The sequence below is a fragment of the Microcebus murinus genome, chromosome 18 (assembly GCF_040939455.1).
Source record: "Microcebus murinus isolate Inina chromosome 18, M.murinus_Inina_mat1.0, whole genome shotgun sequence".
Classification (NCBI taxonomy): Eukaryota; Metazoa; Chordata; class Mammalia; order Primates; family Cheirogaleidae; genus Microcebus; species Microcebus murinus.
The window spans coordinates 10,050,776-10,072,280 of record NC_134121.1 but is presented as its reverse complement, the minus strand read 5'-3'; the positions used below and the strand labels follow the sequence as shown (position 1 = coordinate 10,072,280).

At 44.1% G+C, this 21,505-nt stretch overlaps 1 long non-coding RNA gene across 1 annotated transcript in view; it reads left to right on the top strand.

The window, feature by feature from the left end:
* Positions 1–21,505, top strand: part of LOC142861854 (uncharacterized) — a 47,110-nt gene that overhangs the window by 11,713 nt on the left and 13,892 nt on the right. The window contains exon 2 of the long non-coding RNA XR_012912962.1: positions 13,659–13,881. This is a non-coding gene — a long non-coding RNA (uncharacterized LOC142861854). The remainder of the gene's footprint in view (positions 1–13,658; positions 13,882–21,505) is intronic.

Here is a 21,505-nt window from a genome sequence, read left to right as displayed (position 1 = left end):
TTATTTATTTATTTCAAGGAAATATGAAAGTACAAACATTTTGGTTGCATTTTATATCTTTGCCTCTCTCTAGCTAGGGTTAGTGGTATGCCCTTACCCTCCACAATGCTCACCACATCCCTCAGCTGGGGGTCTAACCCCCCAATCCCCGAATCCCTGGTGAACACCACCACTATTTGAGCACTGTAGTGTTAATCAGTCAGTGCCAATTTGATGGCGAGAACATGTGGAGCCCATTCTTTCGATCTTGTGTCACCTCACTTTGGATAACGGGCTTAAGCTCAATCTAGGATAATGTGAACGGTGCTAGCTCACTGTTGTTTCTTAGAATTGAGTAATATTCCATTGTAAACATATACCATATTTTAATAATCCACTCATGAATTGACGGACACTTGGGTTGTTTCCACGTCCTTGCAATAGTGAATTGTGCTCCCATAAACATTTGGGTGCAGATGTCTTTATTATATAATGTCTTACGCTCTTTTGGGTAGATGCCTAATAATGCTATTGCTGGATCAAATGGTATTTCTATTTTTATCTTTTTGAGGTATCTCCAAATTCTTTTCCACAAAGGTTGTACTAATTTGCAGTCCCACCAGCAGTGTAAGAGTGTTCCTGTCTCTCCACATCCTTGGCAGCATTTGTTGTTTTGGGATAAACTTTTCCAAAGAAGACAGAATAACAGGTAATTTTTCCTATTTTTGGTAGAGACAGGGTCTTGCTCTTTCTCAGGCTGGTCTCAAACTCCTGAGCTCAAGGGATCCTCCCGCCTCAGCCTCCCAGAGTGCTAGCATTACAGGCGTGAGCTACTGTGTCCAGCCTCATTCCGTTTTTTAATTCTTTATGATGGAGAATTTAAAGCTGGTACAACACAAAGTATGGCAATAAACTCCCACATGTTCATCACCCAACTCCAGCAACAATAAAGGTCCTGTCACTTGTGTTCCATCTCTGCCTCTACCTACTCTCCACCCTTCTGGAATGTTCATCTGTTAAATTTACACATTTTGATATTCGAAAATCTTAAATGGTTAATTTTGACATCCATGTAACCTTTTCCTTTTATTCTAGAAAGTTCCCCAGTATCTTTTTCCAGCCAATCCCCAATGCCAACAGAGGCAACCACTGTTTTGAAGCTTTCCACAATAAATTAGTTTTAATTATTCTAGAACTTAAATAGAATCATAAGGTGCATACTTTTTTCTGTCTGCCTTATTTTGCTCAGCATAAAGTCAACAAGATTCATCCAGGTTGTTGCCTGTATCAGTAGTCCATTCTACTACTTTCTGAAATAGATTATATTAGTTGAAAATTTTTTCTTACTTGAATATTTAATGAAATTCGCTGATGAAACCACTTAAGCCCCAAAATATGGTGAGGTTTTTGATAATAAGTATAGTTCTTTGGTTGATGTAAGGCTATTTGGCCTCAGTGAAGTCAAAAGATTGTAGCATATGTCAGTTTTGATAATTTGAAGTTTTTTAAAGAATTGGCCTACTTCATCTACATTCTTAAATTTGTTGTAAGAAAGTTAACCATAGTATATTCTTTCAATTGTTTTGATAATCATCTGACAGTCTGTAATGATAATCCCTCTTTCATTTCTGATACTGGTAAATTTTGTGCCTTTTATTCCTTAATCAGCCTTGCTTGACGTTTATCAGTTTTGTTGATTTTTTCAAAGAACTAACTTTTGACTTCATCGATTATTTTTTATTCCATTGATTTCTACTCCTGTCTCAATTATTTATTTCTTTATACTTGCTTTCTCCTAGCCTTTATCTATATTCTGAAAGTGGCCATTTAAATAATTGTTTTGGACCTGTCTTCATTTTCTAATACATACAAGCATCTGAATCTATAGATTTCCATGCAGAGAGAACTGTGACAAGGGAGAGAGAGAAAAAAAAGCAAAGTAGCAAAGTTCTTGGGTGAGCAAGAGGGAATGGCACCGGGACAGCAGTGAAAAGATCAAGTTTAGGAGAGTGAAACACCCTCTTCTCTACAAAAGGAGGGAAAAGGGAGAAGATGGATCAAAACGAACGACAAGTCTGCCGACCGGAAGCTGGGCACGTGCCTGTCTGAGGGTTTTCGTGTTCTCGGGAAGCCTGAGGCGAGATCACCAACTGAGTGCGTGGGCGAGCAGTTGGGGAAGGGTGTGAGCAGGAAGGAAACTTCATGAAACAGCCATGTCAGGGTCTGGAGCAGGGAATTCCGAGATGGAGCATCAGGCAGCGAGAAGTGCTTGCATGAGGGAAGTGGCTGTGACTTTTAAAGCAAAGCAGTTAACCTGGATCTGCGACGTCTCCGCAAAGCCACAGAGCTCGGCTGCCCACGCGCAGGCAGTGGAGAAGGCAGACATGGGGGTTCAGCCCGGGCTGAGGTTTGCCTGGTGAGCAAGACGGTGGGATGGGAGCAGGTGGGTCAAGGGACTGAAAGTCATATTTGCAAGGAAGTGATTGAACTAACGAGCCATGGATTTGTAGCTGGGCAATTAGAGGAGTGAGGATGAAGGTTTGGGAGTCTCAGTGAAATGAAGACTGTAGCGTTGGTAATTCTGAAGTAAGAGACCTACTGGTGGTGATAGGGTTGAATCTTTAAAGTTAGGGTCTTGAGGGAGACCTGGTTACTGGAGATGATAAGGAACAGGGGTGACCATGGAAGAAGGCAGATGGTGCGGAGAGTCTCTTTGGAAAAGATGAATCAGGGAACTGAGAGGCCAGGATGATGTCTGGGTCGTCCACATGGGGGGAGAGTAGACAGGAAACCTATAAAACGTAGCACCTTCAGTGAGGGGTGGGCAAGGAAACGGAGGGACTGGCAGGCTAGTAGAAGGCAGTGAGGACAAGGGAGGGGGACTCACAGAGCTGAGTAGCATGAGCTTTTCTTTTCTTCTCTTTTCTTTTCCCCGTCTCTGGACATGAGCTTTAAATAAAGAGTTTTGTTAAAGGGAGAGGGATGCATGGTCTGGAGGTGACAATGGTGAATTAAGAGGACTTGGAAAATACTTTCTGATACTGAGATTTCTAGGCTGCAGGAGAAAACGTGGCCTTGGCATGAGTGGCCGTCTGAGACACCAGGGCCTTTGGAGGGTGTCCAGTGCTAGATAAGAAAAGTTCTGACAAACAACTGAAGTGGTGGCAGGTGGAGGGTGGGGTGGGAAGGGGGGTGTAGCTGATCATGGAGTTGGAGTTCCAGAGGACACAGGAACAGGATTTAGGTAAAGAGGAGAGGTGCAAAACTGACTCAGATTTGGAAGTGCAAAAAGGTAGGATAAGATTGGGAGAGGAAGGAATGGCAGAAATGAGCTGAAAAGGGTGGTGAGAACCACAGCTGTGAGGGTCAAACATGCCGTGGAGTGTCTTTTATGGAGCATGTATTAGTTTCCTATTGCTGCTGTAACAAGTTACCACAAACTCAGTGTCTTAAGACAATACCAAATTATTCTCTTACAGTTCTGGATGTCAGAAGTCCAAGGTGGGTCCCACTGGACTAAAAGCAAGGAGTCAGCAGGGGTGTGTTCCTTTGGGAGGCTCTAAGGGAGAATGTTTCTTTGACTTTTCAAACTTCTACAGACTGCCTGTATTCCTTGGCTAGCATCCCCTTCCTCTACCTTCAAAACCATCCATCACTCTGGTTCTGAAAGAGCCATGCCAGGTAGAACAGGAGGTGATGGGGCAGGCAGGTGAGTGGAATGGCAAGTAAGTAAGATACTGCCTGGTTTCCAAGGAGAGAACCACACTGGTCCCAAAACTGTTCCAGGACCTCAACATCCGAAGATGGAAACATGATCTACCACAGTGGTTTTCAGAATTTACTGAGGATCTGAATTAGCTGGAGGGTGTGTTAAAACAGAGTATTTCTCCCCTCCCCCATTCATTTGCCTTCAGTAGGTGAGGGGTGAAATCTACGCTTTGTATTTCTAGCAAGTTCCTAGGGGCTACTAATGCTTCCAGTCCAAGAGCCACATTCTGAAAACAATTATCCTAAGTGCTTTGCTTCAAAAATTCTGTGAATCAAGATAGATTTGTGTGTTTGCATGTTTTGTTTGCTGCATTTTTATTCTTGGTTCAAAGCATGGACTTTGGAGCTCTGCTTGAATCCCAGCTCCACCATGAATTGACCATGTGACCTCACTGCTGCTTAGTCTCCACATCTGTAAAATGGACACAGTAGCAGCACGCACTTCACGGGGAAGTGATAAAAATTCAATGAGTCAGTAATGTAAGGCATTTCCTAGTGCTATACAAGGTGTTAGCTATTATTTAGGAACTTAATCAGCCAAGAAAGAGGAAGAACCAGAGAAACAGAAGGAGTTTTAAGACAGAGGGGGTTTTATGCCGGGAATTTGTTATGGGGGACAGAAGAGCTGAGAAGCTGTGATGAGCAGCAGCCGGAAGTCACAGTAAGCTTAGGAGCAGGGACCACAGGAAGAGATAGTTCCAGAGCTCAGAAGCCAAGGCCACAGTGGGGACCGCCCAGTGGGACCGCAGTAGGGGAAGGACAGAGAGGGAACTGTCAGCAAACAGCAATCGACTGGCCCAGTGACCAACCATGGATCTTAGGGATGAAAAGAGCAGAAGAAAGACTCTCCCTGCAGAGTCCCATGATGCTGCTAACCGGTTCGTCTCAGCCCAAGGGTGGCTCAGGCAATCCCCTTTCATCTCCCTCTCTTGGAACGATAACTCAGAGACAGCATTTAGAGCAGACAGCGAGAGAACATCTACTCCCACGTACAATCTGTACTCGTGCTCAGTTCTGCACAAGGAGACTTCATTAGTGCCCGAACACTCGCCGGAACCCTCCTGTGGCTCCGAGAGCGAGCGGTGGGGCTTCCTGGGGTGGGGGCGGGGGTGTTTCAGCACACGGAGGAGGCCAGAAGGTTCTCGCTGAGATGTATCACACGGAACAAGACCAAAGCAACCGGAAAGAGGCAGATGCGGGAGGGGCTGGGGCTCAGGGAACTGCAGTCTGTCCTGCTGGTACTCTCGAATATGCTTCGGGAAGATCCTTTCTCCCCAAATGGCTTCGCCTTAGCACGTGAGAAAAGTGCCTGCTTGTGTCATTATGCTGGGTGACAACCATAGGCTGGGTGTGGTGTCTTCCACGCAGGGTGCAAATTCCCTGATGCAGAGGCTCACCTTGGGAAACAGAACCATGTGAAGAGGGCTCAGGTAAATGAAGACGCTGGCGTTTAGAGTGTTGTCCTCAACTGGCGCCGGAGCTGGCATTAAGCTAGAACCGTGGCATGACCCAGAGCAGACAGGGTGCAGGAGATCAGATAAGGGCAGGTGGGGGGCACATGGGCACTCACGCGTACACATGCCGGAGCACATGCAGGCGGCATGCAGGCCATGAACACATGGCTTCCCCACATGTGGCCTTCCAAGGTCAACAGAAAAGAAGATTTGGTGAGTCACCTTTGGCAGGGAAGCTGGGGACAGCATCTTGAAATTAACAGACAGACCATAAAATATCCCATTTGGCATGCTTCTTTAGGGGTCTCCAAACTTCCAAATGGAATCTCCTTCACCTTGTGACCTGCTGTGCAAGTCCTTTCTTTCACTCCCTGAACTCTGGATTCAACCTTCTCTCTAAAGACAGGGGATTGAGGAATTCCTTGACCAGCATTTCATTTCTTTCAGTCCCATCCACTTTATTTCACTGTTCCTCTGGGCCCTGCCTCTTTCCCTGTGCTGGAGTTTCTGATTGTTCTCCCACCCCGCTGAGGGGCTGAATTTCCTACAGTTGAGCCCCCCGTTGTTCATGGCTGGGGTTTTGTTCCCTGCAGCCAGAGCACCCCCACTGCATCCTGGCCCCCAGCCAGCCCTCTGCCCTGTCTACACACATAGACCCTGGCTCTGAGGCTGAGCTCAGACTTTTGGTTAAGGGCACCTGCGACCTGTCCCAGTTCTCGCCCCACCCACTTTGACACTGATCTCGCAGGCTAAGACCTGCATTCTCCTTCGTGTCCCTGCAGTGTGGCGCCCAGCCTCTGGACTTGCCCCCTTCCATGCTCTAACACAAAGCTGGTTCCTGCCTTCCCAGGAAGGTCTCACTTTTGATCCTTATCCAATAAATTTCTGATTATTGATCCTTATTCTGTAGGCAGCTAGGTGTCTTGTACTCAGTTGTCCTTTCTGGGGACAGAAAAAAAGTGTGACAGGCATATGCTGAAACAAGACCCCTACCTAGAGGATGCCACTGACTGACACAGAGAGGTTCAGCCCACTGTTACCAACCCTGGCTGCTCACTGTTGCCACCCAGATGCTTAGCACCTTACATGTGCCTCAGTCCCCTTCCAGGGCAGTAGTGAGCAGCTCGAGGTGCAGCCATGGCTAAGGGCTATTGAGTTAGCCTTTCTCTTTCTTAAAGATTCTGATTCATTAGACCTAGAGTAAACTCTGGAGTCAGTGTTTTTAACTAGCTCTCGAAATGATTTGAAACAATAAGCAAAGCAATCTTTAGTAAACATTATCTGGGAGGACTGAGCCCAAACTTATTATAATTCCATGAAATGCCACCACCAAACTAGAGAGCTTCGAATGTTGCCGTGTCTTGTCTTCTAATGGGGCTCAAACTAGTTAGCTACAAATCATGGTGGGAAAACCCAAGAGTAGGTTAGCAAAGAAAAGTTACACTTAAAAATTAGCAAGGAAGGTCTTAGATCAATATGTTTGTTTTTGCATATAAATCTTCTCCTGGAGCCGGGTGCAGTGGCATGTGCCTGTAGTCCCAGCTACTCAGAAGGCTGGGGCTGGAGGATGGCTTGAGCTTGAGAGTACCATGCCAGCCTAGGAAACAGTAGTGAGACCCCATCTCTTAAAAAATAATTATAATATTTTCCTGAGTTTTATTTTTTTGAATTTTTAAAAAAAAGTTATGGTTGATTACACTTTGCATATTATTTTCATTTCATCAGAGATTTTTTTGTTTTGGGAATAATGACAATAGATCGTATTACATTCTGTATGTCTTATATATATATATATATGTAACATATATATACATTTTTAATTAGGTATTAATATATGTGAAAGGCCAGAGAAGTATCCCATGAGGTCAAAACTTGTGGTTGCATGAGAAAAAGACCACAAACTCTGAAGCCAGCAGCCTGCTTCCCACTTACCTGCTTCTAGACCTGTAGGCAGATTGCTTAATCTCTGTTCAATTTCCCTATATCTAAAACACAAAATGGGGATTATAACAAGCCTTACTCCCTAGGATCGTTGTGAGGATTAAAAGAGCTAATAATACATGTAAGGCACTTAAAACAAGGTCTGGCATTCCGTGAGCACCTGGCTATAATGATTCCCGTTTGCATGTTACCTTTTGGTAGTTACTGTACTTAGGCTCCTCAGCAGAAGTCAAGAGCACAACTTTGAAGGGCTGACCTTGTAAACCCCAAGCCATCAATGTGCCAAATAACCATCACAGGACTCAATTCATTTTTCTAGCATCTCTCTAGAAGTTTCATACAGGGCGTAGTTGGTAAGCTTGGACAGCTTCTAGTTGGCTGGGCAGAATAATGGGGTCTGGGAGAGAAAGCAAGGAAACAGGGACCGACCCTCAGGCACACCCTAGACTTCAGTTTCTCCTCAGCCCCCAAAACTGCACCTCTCTGCCTGAAATTGGCTTCAATATGTCTCACCCACGATTGGAAAGGGGGGCATTTCATTGGGTCCCTTCCAGTGGGCTCTGCCTTAGGAGGTAGGCGTGCTTTGACGACCCCAATAGTGGTGGACCATGAGACCTGCAATATTTACGACCACTGTTTTTCTCATGGAGTTTCCTGAAGCCAGCAATTTGTCAGGAAGACATAACAAATAGGTGTGTTAGAGATGAAATTTGGAAAACAACAGCTGTCCTGGTACCCAGGAACCCCAGGGTCCACTGGGGGTTTTATTGCCTGTGTTTCTGCCTGCATTTTTTTCCCACTAAATAGTATTGTTTCCTTTCCCCACGGGGATGCCTCTCAGCCAAGCAAGCAGCCGGGTTGGTCCCGTAAAGGAGGAAGCAGCTCATGAACCAGGAGGGAAGCTCGAGTCAGGGGTGGCGTTGTGCTTTTCTGTGATGAGTCGCTTGCATCATGTTTCTCAGGAAATTTGAGGGAGATGATAAATGGACAGGATGCATGTGGACACCAGGGAGGAGAGGGAGTCCCTGCCCGCCACACCAGTATCGCCACGTCCTGAGAACTGGAAGACGAGCCGTCGCTGCTGAATGATTCTGTAGCTCTTGGTGACATAACAGAGTGAGTGCCTGGTGCAGAGTGGATGCTCAGTGAATGGAAGTTCTCAGTAATGTGGCATTCTCAAGTCTCCAGGGTCTATTCTCTGTCCCTATCTGGTCCAGAAGACGAATGTGGAAATTGTAGCAATAATAGTAATAGTAATAACGTGTCTCTTCAAGAACTTTCTGCTCTCTCCAAATGATGCTGGTTGTTCCCAGGTTTGGGCAACTGAGCCAACTATATTTTCAGATCAACTCCTAGCCCTTCCTAAGGGAGCCTTGCTTAGAGGCTGTATCTCTTTGTTTCGTCCTATTTGGTGAAAAAGTCCAAAACTAAGGTGGAATCTTGGGGTAGTGTGGGAAAAGTCGCCGGGCTGAAGATCCGACTTGGAATGTGCAGGGGTCAAGGAAGAAGCCGCACTGGGTGGTGCTCGGACAGGGCAGTCTGAGCACGGACGTCCCTGGGGTGGGCTGTCCAGAGGCCCTGGGTGGGCGCAGCAGGGCCCCATTCAGAAGGGGAGGGAGGAAGGTGGGGGATCAGAAGGGGGGCTCGGCCTAGGTTAAATGGTGGCAACTACTGTGAATATTTGTGGAAACTTAAAATCAAAGAGCCATGCCCAAGAATTTCAAGTATTTTCATGCTGTTTTTCTTTCCTTTTTTCTTTCTTCTTTTTTGCGGGCATTTTCTTTTCACTTAGGAAAGTGAAACAGTAGCTGCTCCTTTGCTGGAAAGTCTTAAAATGGGAAGAACAAGGCCCTGAAATTGAACTCCTTCCCTGCTATCACCTCTTTATTCTGACCTTGAGCACACCATTCTTACCCACCTGGTGCTTAAGCTTTAGGAAAGCAGAGGACAGGAATAAACAACTCAAGAAAGGAAGAGGAGAAGGAGAGGAAAGGTGTGGATATGGGGAGGGCCTGGGAATTCCGGGCGCACAGCCTGCCTCTCAGCCCCAGTGGCCCCTCCTGCTCGATGCTCATGGATGACATCCCTTGACCTAAGAGTCCACCCCCTTCACCTGCCACAGCCATGACCATCCCTCACCTGCCCTGCAGGGGCAGAATTTAGCTTCAGAATCCGCCATGACCTGCCCCTCTCCTGGCCTCCGGGCAGTGGTATGTTACTGCAACTGCATTCCCCCGTAGCAGGATTTCTTGAGCTCCTCACTATTGACATTTGTGCCAGATGGCTTTTTGTCACGGGGGACTATCTTGTGCACTGTAGGATGTTTAGCAGCACCCCAGCCTCTACCCACTAGATGCCAGTAGCACCTCCCAAGTCGTGACAACCAAAAATGTCCCCAGATATTGTCAGATATCCTCTGGGGGTTTGGGCCAAAATCATCCCCAGTTGGGAACCACTGCCTCTCATTTTTTTGTTGTTGTTGTTCTGGCAATTTTCTTCTGAGATGAAGTTCCATTACAATACAAGACAATGAAGTCTCCTTCCAGTAAAAGCATTTTGTGGCATCTCTGACATACGTAAGTGTGAGCTAAGAGCGACTCCTCTATGGCACCTTTTTGAAGCCCCTGTTAGAAGCAGGTACTTCTTCCTGAAAGCTTTTCTGCCCCTGTGTCTCTCTCATCCCCTTACCTCTCTGTAGAGACGAAAGCTCTTAGAGCATGAGCATCCGTGTCGTTGGTCTTTCTATCTGAAACACAGTCACACCACGGGTCCCGTGGTTGGGGCCAGAACAGACTCCACCGCGAGGCCCGGTCCTGTCGGCGTAGTTGGGAGCAGGCTGCTGGGGGGCAGCGATCCCGGTGAGCATCTCGTTTAGACAGTGAGCACCTTGCACTCGGGTGCTCCGTGCCATTCACGTCTGTGTCCCCTGCTCTCCCACAGGCCTGGCCCAGAAGTGTCCCCCGCCTCCGCTCCTCTCCGTTTTGCTTCGGCAGGTCAAGGGTAGAGGCCAAGAAGTAAAACCCCTCTGCAGCTACTTCTCGAATGCACGAGTCTCTGGGATGCACGGGCCCGCCGACATCTCTTTCCTGCTCCTTTCCCGCCCTGGACCTCCATAAATTCTCCACCTGCCAGACAGAAGCAGCTGCGTCTCTGAGGAGCCAGAATCCAACCGTTTCTCACCAGTTTGCTTTGCTTTGCGGGCCACCCAGCACCAATTATTAAAAAACATTTTTCAGCAAAATCTAGAGCAATGATGTTCTCAGCCCACTGGCTCGGTTGCCTCATAACACAGCCTTCCTATTGGCAGGGGAGAGAAAATGAGAAACATGGAAATTTAATATCCTCGCATTATGCAGATCTGATTTAATCAGAGATGAGGGTGAAGTGCAATAAAAACTATAGTTTCATTAAGTTTATGACTTTCAGACTGTATGTCAGTTATTCTGTTACCATGGCCACCGGTGGTGACAGCCTCCACACCACCGTCGCCCCACAGAGATGGAACAGGAGGAGAGGGACGAGAGACGGGACCCAATTCCCCATTTTATTTCCTTTTCCCGTGTTGGAGGTTGGGGAAAGGAGTAAATCAAGTTGCAAGAGTCTTTGCTGATCCCTTCCTGAGAGAAAGGCGGCCAGAGAGTGGGAGAAAAAGGAGAGAGGCCATGTCTGTCCTCCGGTTTCACTTGTCCCAAGACCACACCTAACAGGCTCTTCTTACCTTCCTGGGGCAATGGGCCCAGGAGCGTTGCCACGTGTTACACAGTCGAGTCACAGATGTGAGTGACAAGCGCTCACTCTTGTCCAGTCTGCTCTGCCAGGGCTTCCGGTGTGATGGCGGCCCCGCGTTTACCTCGCGCCCTGCTCACAGACAGCCACGTAAAGCCACGCTTGTGGAGGGGGACCGATGGCAGCTGCTTCCGTGGGAAACTGTCCGGCGGCCCCCTCTTCTGCGCACTGCGGGGGGCATGAGGGTGTAGGAATCGCCACAGTGAAACCTTGACAAGCTCCTGGTGGGAAGGGAGAGCTGGTGGCTTCTAATATAACTCTGTCCCCACACTGCATGATTTATGGAGATTTGGGGGAGAGGGGGTGTGGGGAGGGAGGGCCACTCTCAGACGTGAGGTTGAACAGACCTGCCTGCTACCCATTCTCTTTCTTCCTTACAGACTGCGCTCCGACTTTGTCCAGTGTGACCCTTGCAAACTATTCTCTTACTTACAAACAGCCCCCCAAAACTGCTCTACCCCCCAGGTTCCTTTCCAGCTAGGGGTGGCCATGTGACGTATTTCTGGCCAAGGACAACTACGTTGAGGGTACAGGAGGAAGTGGTTTTTACTTCCATGATTGTAGCAGACAATTTTAGTGCCTTTTTCCATGTCCCATCCACCCTCCTCTGATTTCAGCCTGTGCTAGGCAGTTCCAGACTTCCTGCCAGTGCCCCCACCTCAAGCGCATGCTATGGCATTTCTGTGTTTTTCTGCCTTGGGGCTGTCTTCGAAGCCACGGAAGTCCACTCAGCTCACATCCTGGCACATTGGGAAGGGCAGGGGTGTTAATGCCGCTGGGGATAAACCTCAACCAATGAGTGTGACAGCCAGTAGATTGATGCTCTAGCTTTCTGTTCTTCCGAAAGAGGATTCTAGAAAGAATTCCATGTGCTTCTCCAAGATCCCGAGGAGCTGAGCTCCTCTACAGCAAGGTTGTGGGAATGCTTCCTTTCTTTACTGCCTCCTCCTCCTTCCCTGTCTCACTCTTACTATCCTCTCCCTTACTCATGTCCTGAGATCATCTCCCAAATAAACTGCTTTCACCCAAGTTTTCGTCTCAGGATTCGCTTTTGCAGAAACCCAAATAAGGACACAAAGAGACCAATCCAGACTTGGCCACCATAAAAGCAGAAGAAGAGACTCAAATCTCGTTTCCTGCACCCATGCATTCTTGCCCTGCTGTCTTTGCCTTCTCAGATAGCATCCTTCTATTTTCCCTCTGCGCTTACTGTTGGTGAACAATTGGCCTCCAAACAATCACTGTGCATAGTTGCTTGCAGAGGGCTCCAAACAAATCTAGGCCTCTCTAGGATATGGACGATGCCTCATACTGTACTTCTACATATCTTCTACCACCTACCATAGTGTGGAGCAGATGCCGCTGACTCTCTGTGATTAGTTCACAGCTTGAATTTTGAAGTTATGTATCAATTAGGCCATGGATAATCATGGGAAAAAAGAGGAAATGGATCTCATTTGAGTTGAAAAATGCATTGGTTTTAAAGAATTTCCTACTTATTCAAGTGGATATAGCTAGTCTAGAGAGATGCTCAGAAATCAAGTTTTCTCTGTCTTTTATGTCTCTTTTATTTCTTTGTCTTTAAGAAAACAAAATGATTTCTCTACTTCTCCGAATAAGAGAAATCCACTCAGCTTAGAAGAACTACATTCTAAGGTCATTGTGATATTTGACTAACTGCCCTATATAATTTGTGCACTGAGAATTCTTTCACCTTACCTGTTTCTTTCTTTTCTTTTTTTTGAGACAGAGTCTCACTCTGTTGCCTGGGCTAGAGTGCTGTGGCATCAGCCTAGCTCAGCAACCTCAAACTCCTGGGCTCAAGTGATCCTCCTGCCTCAGCCTCCCGAGTAGCTGGGACTACAGGCATGCGTCACCATGCCTGGCTAATTTTTTCTATATATTTTTAGTTGGCTAATTAATTTCTTTCTATTTTTAGTAGAGACAGGGTCTCGCTCTTGCTCAGGCTGATCTCGAATTCCTGAGCTGAAACAATCCACCCACCTCGGCCTCCCAGAGTGCTAGAATTACAGGCGTAAGCCACCGCACCCAGCCACACTTTACCTGTTTCTTGGGTTTAACCCTCAAGGTTAGCTGAATAGCAATTGAGCGGTGATATTCTTCTCACTGCATCACCCTGATTTTCAATTCCAGCTCTAGTCTTTTCTCAACCACAGACTCATGCTCCCTGCCTTCGTTGTCTTCTTCACATAAGTAGCCTCCATTCATACCTGTTTATCTGTCTCACAAAGTCTACACGTTCAGAAAGATCATGTTATTTCACTTCTGGGGGCTGGGCAAGTCATTTAGCTTCTCGGAGCCTCACCAGCAGGTATGAGGGGAGAATGATGCTGATAACGTAGTATATTGCCTGGGACATAGTAAGCACTCAGTGTATGCTATTTTTTCTCACTTTATCATTGCTTACTCTTTCACGACTATCCAAATAACTGGAACAGTTCAGGGAGAATTTTTATCATGGAGGCCATACCATACAGTGGTCACGAGTATGGCTTTAGGGAGAGTAGACTCAAGCTCAATTCCAAATTCTGCCAGCCCCTGAGATGTCCCCAATGACTGTCTCCCCGTAGTCACACCCTAGTGTAGGAACGTCTCCTACTGGATCATGACAGTCCTACGTGCCCAACAAAAGGTGGCAGAGTGCCAGCGTGTGACTTTTGGGGCTGGGTTATAAAGACATTGACGTCTCTACCCTGCTCTCTCTCTTAGATTACCCACTCTGAAGGCTCATGTGATGAGCAACTGAGGCCGCCTTCCCAAAGCTAGCCCTAGCCTGCCAGCCATATGAGTGGATCATCCTGGCAGCAGGTCTTCCGGCTTTCATCAAGCCTTCAGATGATGCAGCCCCAAATGACATCTTGACTGGAGGAGTCCTGACCCAGAAGAACCCAATAAAGCTACTCCTGAATTTCTGACCTAGAAATTATATGAGGTGATAAATGTCTATTATTGTTTTAAGCCTTTAAGTTATGGGGTAATTTGTTATGGAATAATAGATAGCTAATATACTACACCGTGTCAATGGAAAAGAAGCCAAAATCTGTAAAATAGTTTAAAGAGGTTTATTCTGAGCCAAATTTGAGGCCCATGGCCCAGAGCCACACCCAAGAAGCCTTGAGCAAGGAGACGCCATGGCTGGGTTACAGTTTGGTTTTATACATTTTAAGGAGACAGGGTTTACAGATAAAGTCATAAATCAATACATGGAAGGCACACATCAGTTTGGCCTACATTAGTTTGGCCTGAAAAGGTGGGAAGTCTCAAAGTGGGGCTTACAATTCATAGGTGGATTTAAGAATTCTTTTTTTCCCCCATTTACAGATATTATGGAGGTACAAACATTTTGGTTACAAGTAATGACTTTGCCTCGCCCAAGCCAGGGGCAGAGGTGTGCCCTTCCCCCATACAGTGTGCATCACATCCATTAGTTGTGAGTTTACCCACCCCCCACCCCAACCAGACTGACACCCCATGAATATTACTACCATGTGAGCATATTAGTGTTGATCAGTTAGTACCAATTTGATGGCGAGTACATGTGGTGCTTATTTTTCCATTCTTGTGATATCTCATTTTGAAGAATGAGCTCTATCCAGGGTAATACAAGAGGTGCTAGATCACCACTGTTTTTTGTAATTGAGTAGTATTCCATAGCACACATATACCACATTTTATTAATCTACTCATGGGTTGAAGGGCACTGGGGTTGTTTCCACAGCCTTGCAATAGTGAATTGTGCTGCCATAAACATTCAAATGCAGATGGCTTTGTTATAGAATGTCTTTTGTTCCTTTGGGTAGATGCCTAGTAGCGGGATTGTTGGATCAAATGGTATTTCTATTTTTAGCTCTTTGAGGTATCTCTAAATTATTTTCCACAGGGGCTGTACTAATTTGCAGTCCCACCAGCAGTGTAAGAGTGTTCCTATCTCTTCACATCCTTGCCAGCATTTGTTGTTTGGGGATTTTTTGATAAAGCCCATTCTCACTGGAGTTAGGCGATATCTCATTGTGATTTTCATTTGCATTTCCCTAATGATTAGAGATGTTGAGCATTTTTAATATGTTTGCTGGCGATTATTCCATCTTCTTTTGAAAAGTTTCCTTTTAATGTCCTTTGTCCATTTACTGATGGGGTTGTTTGATTTTTTTTCTTGTTGATTTCTTAAGTTCTATATAGATTCTTGTTATCAGCCTTTTATTGGATGTGTAACATGCAAATATTGTCTCCCATTCTGTAGGTTGTCTATTCACTCTAATTATAGTTTCCTTGGCTGTGTAGAAGCTTTTTAATTTGATCAGGTCCTATTTATTTATTTTTGTCACTGCTGTGATTACTTTGGGGCTCTTCTTCATAAATTCTTTGCCTAGGCTGATGTGTACAAGAGTCTCCCTAGCATTTTATTCTAGAATTCTCATGGTTTCACACCTTAGGTATAAGTCTGTTATCCATTGGGAGTTAATTTTTGTGAGAGGTGAGAGGTGGGGATCCAGTTTCAATCTTCTGCATGTGGTCATCCAGTTTTTCCACCAGCACTTATTGAATAGAAATTCTTTTCCCCAGTGTGTATTTTTGTTTGCTTTGTCATAGATTAGATGACAACATGTGGATGGTTTCATATCTGTGTTCTAAGTCCTGTTCCAAAGGTCTATGTCTCTATTCTTGTGCCAGTACCATGCTATTTTGGTCTTGTAGTAAAGCTTGAAGTCTGATAGACTGATATCTTCCAGTTTGTCCTTTTTGCTTAAGATTGCTTTGGCTGTACGAGGTCTTTACAAAGCACGGAATTATTTTTTCTAGATCTGTAAAGAATGGTGATAGGACTTTGGTAGGGATTGCATTAATTCTGTAGATCACTTTGGGTAGTATGGACATTTTAACGATATTGATTCTGCCAATCCATGAGAATGGTAGATTTTTCTATCTGTTTACATTTTCTAAATTTTCTTTTCTCAGTGTTTCATAGTTCTCCCTATATATGTCTCTCACCTCTTTCATTAAATATATTGCTAGATATTAATTTTCTTTGAAACTATTGTGAAAGGTCTGTGTTTTTTATTTGATTTTTCAGCTTGACTGTTATTGGCATATATGAATGCCACTGATTTGTGGGCACTGATTTTGTATCCTAAGACTTTACTAAATTCATTTATCAAGTCCAGGAGTCTCTTGGTTGAATCCTTGGGGTTTCCTAGATATAATATCATATCATCAGCAAAGAGTGAGAGTTTGATCTCTTCTGCCCCCATTTGGATGCCCTTAATTCCCCTCTCTTATCTAATTGCTATGGCAAAGACTTCTAGCACTATGTTGAATAGAAGTGGAGATAGTGGGCAACCTTGTCTGGTTCCAATTCTAAGTGGGAATGGTTTCAATTTATCCCCATTCAATATGATATTGGCTGTGGGTTTATCTATATGGCCTTAATAAATTTAAGATATGTACCATCTATGCCTATTTTTTAAAGAGTTTTTATTATAAAGGTGTGCTGGATTTTGTCAAATGCTTTTTCTGCATCCATTGAGAAAGTCATATGGTCTTTGTTATTGCTTTTATTTATGTGGTGAATTTCATTTATAGATTTGTGTATGTTGGACCAGCCTTGGATCTCTGGGATAAAGCCCACCTGGGTCATGATGAATTATTTTTTGATGTGCTGTTAGATTCGATTTGCTAAGATTTTGTTGAGGACTTTTGCATCTATATTCATGAAGGATATTGGTCTGTAGTTTTCTTTCTCGTTGTCTCTTTTCCTGGCTTTGATATCAAGGTGATATTGGCTTTGTACAATGAGTTGGGGAGGATACCATCTTTTTCAATGTTGTGGAGTAATTTCTGCAGTATAGGTATGAGTTCTTCTTTGCAGGTTTGGTAAAATTCGGGTGTGAACCCATCTAGTCTGGGACTTTTCCTTGTGGGAAAGTTTTTAATTGCTGCTCCAATTTCTGTGCTTGATATTGGTCTCTTCAGAAATTCTAGTTCCTCCTGGTTGAATTTAGGGAGGTTGTATGTTTCTAGGAATTTGTCTATTTCCTCCACATTATGTAGTTTTGGAGCATTTAGGTTTTTATAGTATTTAAAGATAACATTTTGTATTTCCATGATGTCTGTGGTGACCTCCCCGTTTCCATTTCTAATTGAGTTTATTAGAGTCCTTTCCTTTCTAGTTCTTGTCAATCCAGCAAGGGGGCAGTCAATTTTGCTTATCTTTTTGAAAAAACAGCTTTTGGTTTTATTGATCTTCTGTTTAGTTCTTTTGTTCTCAATTTCATTTAGTTCTGCTCTGATCTTAGTTATTTCCTTTCTTCTGCTAGGGTTAGAATTAATTTGCTCTTCCTTTTTCAGTTCCTTGAGATAGTTTATTAGTTTGTTGATTTTTGAGCTTTCTGGTTTTTGGATATGAGCATTTAATGCCATTAGTTTTCCTCTCAGGAATGCTTTTGCTGTACCCCACAGGTTTTGATAACTTGTGTCCCCATTATAATTTAGTTCAAAGAATCTTTTGATTTTCATCTCTATCTACTCTTTGACCCAATAGTCATTCAGCAATAGATTGTTTAATTTCCATGACTTTGTGTAGTGGTGTGTGTTTCTGTTGGAATTGAACTCTAATTTTGTGCCACTGTGGTCTAAGAAGATACATGGTATGATTTCTATTTTTAAAAATTTGTTAAGGTCTGACTTGTGGGCTAGGATGTGATCCATTTTGGAGAAAATTCCATGGGCTGATGAGAATAATGTATATTCAGCTTTATTTGGGTGGCATGTTCTGTAGATGTCTGTTAGATCCTTTTGTTCTGGAACTTTGTTGAAGTTCATTATTTATTTGTTTATTTTCTGCTTGAAAGATCTGTTCTGTTCAGTCAGTGGAGTGTTAAAATTCCCAGCTATTATGACAGTACTGTTTATCATGCTATTTAGATCAAGCAGGGTTTACTTTATGTATCTGGGTGCTCCTAAGTTGTGTGCATAAATATTAAGAATTTTTAAGTCTTCTTGTTGTATTTTTCCTTTTACCATTATATAGTGACCATCTTTATCCTTCCTTACTTTTGGTATTTTAAAGCTTATGTTATCTGAAATAAGTATAGCTACTCCCACTTTCTTCTGGCTTCCATTTACCTGGAAGTTTGTTTTCCATCTCTCGACCTTGAGTCTGAAATCATCTTTGTGGGTTATATGCATTTCCTGTAGACAGCAGATACTTGGCTTATGAAATTTTATACACTCTTTCAGTTTCTGTCTCTTTAGAGGACAATTCAAGCCATTCACATTTATTGAGAGGATTGATACTTTGGATAGATTTCTGTTCATATTGTTGAGTAAATTCTTATTGTTTTGTTTTACCTCTGGAGCTATTGTGAAATCCAGGTTCTAGACTTTAACTCTTGAGTGACTTTACTTTGGAGAGTGTCTATTATGCTGTTCAGTGCATAATGCAGGCCTGAGTACTTCCTGTAGGGCAGGTCTGGTCTTCACAAATTCCATCAGTGATTGCTTGTCTGAGAAGGTCTTTATTTCTCCCTCATAGATGAAACTTAGTTTTGCTGTGTAGAGAATTCTAGGTTGGCCATTATTCTGTTTTAGAGATTAAGGATAGGTGCCCAGTCCCTTCTGGTTTGTAACATTTCAGTTGAGAAATCTTCAGTTAGTCTATAGGTTTTCATTTGTAGGTTATCTGTTGTTTTTGTCTTACTGCTTGAAGGATTGCTTCTTTCGTGTTTACTTTGGTCAGCCTAATAACTACATGATGTGGTGATTGCCTCTTCATATTGAGTCTCCCAGGAGTTCTGTGTGCTTCTTGTATCTGGATATCTATTTTCTGGTAAGGCTAGGCATATTTTCCTCCAGTATTCCATGAAAAAATTTTCCAGCCCTTGTGTATTTTTGGGATGCCTATGATTCTTATATTTGGTTTCTTTACATGATCCCACATTTCTTGTATATTTTGTTCTTGTCTCTGGCTTCTGTGTTCTTTTTTTTTTTCATCTGATGTGTTTAGCACATAGGCATTATCTTCAAGCTCTGAGATTCTTTCCCCTGTGTGATCCACACGATTCTTAAGGCTTTCCACTGTGTCTTGTAGTTCCTTAAGTGTCTCTTTCATTTCCAGAATTTCTGTTTGTTTATTTTTATTTTTTTGTAATATTTCAGTTTCTTTAGAGAATTTTCCATTCATTTCTTGTATTGTTCTTGTGGTTTCTTTGCATTGGGTTTCTATTTTCTCTTCAATTCCATTGAGTTTTCTTACAATCCATATTCAGAATTCTTCCTCTGTCATTTTAATCATATCATAAGTTGATATCCATTATTGAAGACTGAATGATTTATTTTGTTGGTGACTTTTCTCTCTGATGTTTCCTGCATTCTTTTGCTGATTCTTTCTCATCAGGCTACTTTGTTGAGAACGGGGGATTCTAGGACTGGTTTATGGCCTTATCTCCAAGTCCTCAAAGGGACATTCTTTGACAGTTGTGGGAAGAGGCGCACTGATCTTGTATTGCCTTAGAAGTGATTTAGCAAGTTAGATTACCTCTGACCTGTTATATTCATCCCTTGCCAATGGAGATTAGTGAGTTTGGTCCCCCAGCTTAAGCTCCCAGGTGATGAGTCACACTTGTGTGTATGCCTCCACTGCCCTCTAATAGTTTAAGATGAAAAACACTGTGTTGAGCTATAGAGCTGCCCTCTTTGTTGTTGATTGTAGTTTGCATGGAAAAGCCAATTATCAAAGTAATCCGATAATAAAAGTAAGCCAATCTGCATTGGCTCTGATCCCCCTAATGGGGAATACAAATGCCCTGATCTTTGGGAAATGCCTTGTCACTCCCAAGGGTTATTTAAACCCTGTGCCCCCTTTAGGTAGGGTAAGGGAAACTGGTGTCTGCAAGCCTGAGTGTATATACTTTCATGGTTGCTTGCTCTGCTGCTAGGGGTGAGCCACTAATATTTTATTTAGGGCTCTTTCACTACACTTGTGAGGCAGCTCTTTATGGGAGCATCAGTTGGTGCAATTGCTGAGGACTCTGGCCAGGATTTTCCTTCCCATTCTACAAACCTTGAAGCTGGCAGCCTCCTGGACTCGGAGAGTGAGCCCTAGATTTATGTTCTTATCAGATGATCAAAGCTGGTCCACTGGACCGAATCAACAGGGTACCCCTTATTGCTTAGTAGCAAGGCCCTGCAGTTTCATGCCAGTCACACAGAGAAAGTGGCTTTTCTCATTTCTCCCCACCTCCAAGGACAGAGCCTATTGTGCCCATGCAAAAGTTGCCAGGCTGGGGGAGGGCTGTTGCCCAAGACCACAGTGCTCCCCAGTGTCTAGGGATCCCACCATGGTGGCCTCCCCCACCAAGAGCACCAGTGTTGGGGGGACACACTCAAGCTTTGCCCACTGACTCTGGCCTGACTCTAGCCAAATCAACAGTTTGTGGACTACTTTTTATACCAAAATCCTGCAGATTCACGCCAGTCACACAGAGAAAACGGCTTTTCTCTTTTCTCCTGTCTCCAAGGGTGGAGCCCACCCTGCCAGCATGAAAGTCTCTGGGCTGGAGGAGGGGTGTTGCCCCATCACTGTACGTCCCAGTGTCTGGGGGTCCCACAGCTGGTGGCCTCCCCTACCTCCAGAGCACCAGTGTTAAGGGGACACACCAAAGCTTAAGCTTTGTGGATTTAGGGATCCTTTAGTTGACAATTGGCTGAAAGAGTTAGGCTTTGTCCAGGAGTCAGCGGAAAGGAATGCCTGAGTTAAGAAAAGGGTCTTGTATCTTTTGTGTGATGCTAAACCAGAATCAGGTTGGAAAGTAAACCACATCATAAAAAGCTACTTACTGAGATATTATCATTTGTAGGAGTGACTCACCAGGCCCCCTTTAAAAGGAATTTGGGCAAAAGAAAAATATCTGAGTTTAGTCCTCACTATGTGGGTAGTATAGGGGAGCTACTTATAAGCCTTAATTTCCTTATATGCAAAATGAAAGTAATAATGGCGCTTACTCCAAGGTGTTGTAAAGAGGAGGCAATGAGCTAATGCATGTCTAGCAATTGTAGAAGTTCCTTGCTCATGGGAAATGCTCAGCATGTAGTAATACTGTTATTGGGGATTGAGATTTCCTGATTCTATTGTGCATATAGCATGGTCTCCTGAAGGACATTAAGAAGCTGACCTCCTGTTTACAACAAATTATTTCTATTAAAAAAGGAGCGTGAATCACAAAGGATGTGCCACTGCCTGGTTCAGGAATAATCTGGTCTCTAAGGACCAGAGGCCTCTCGGACCAAGGAACTCTAGGAAGATGTGGTTTAAGAGGCAAAATGCTCAATTTTTTTGACTTGTTAAAGTACCAGTATTGTTGGTACCCTGCTTATTGCTTTCTATGAAAAGCTAGGGTTAAATTTTAGCTGTGCCCATTATCAAACATAAAGCCTGTCCTTTTTATTAAAAAAAAAAAAATGAGTGAAGACTGTAGGGTATTTCTGCTCTCTACAATTCCTTAAATCAAAGCCCTGTGGTGGTGGATTAGTCCCCAGCAGTCTGCCAGCTGAAAACCTGG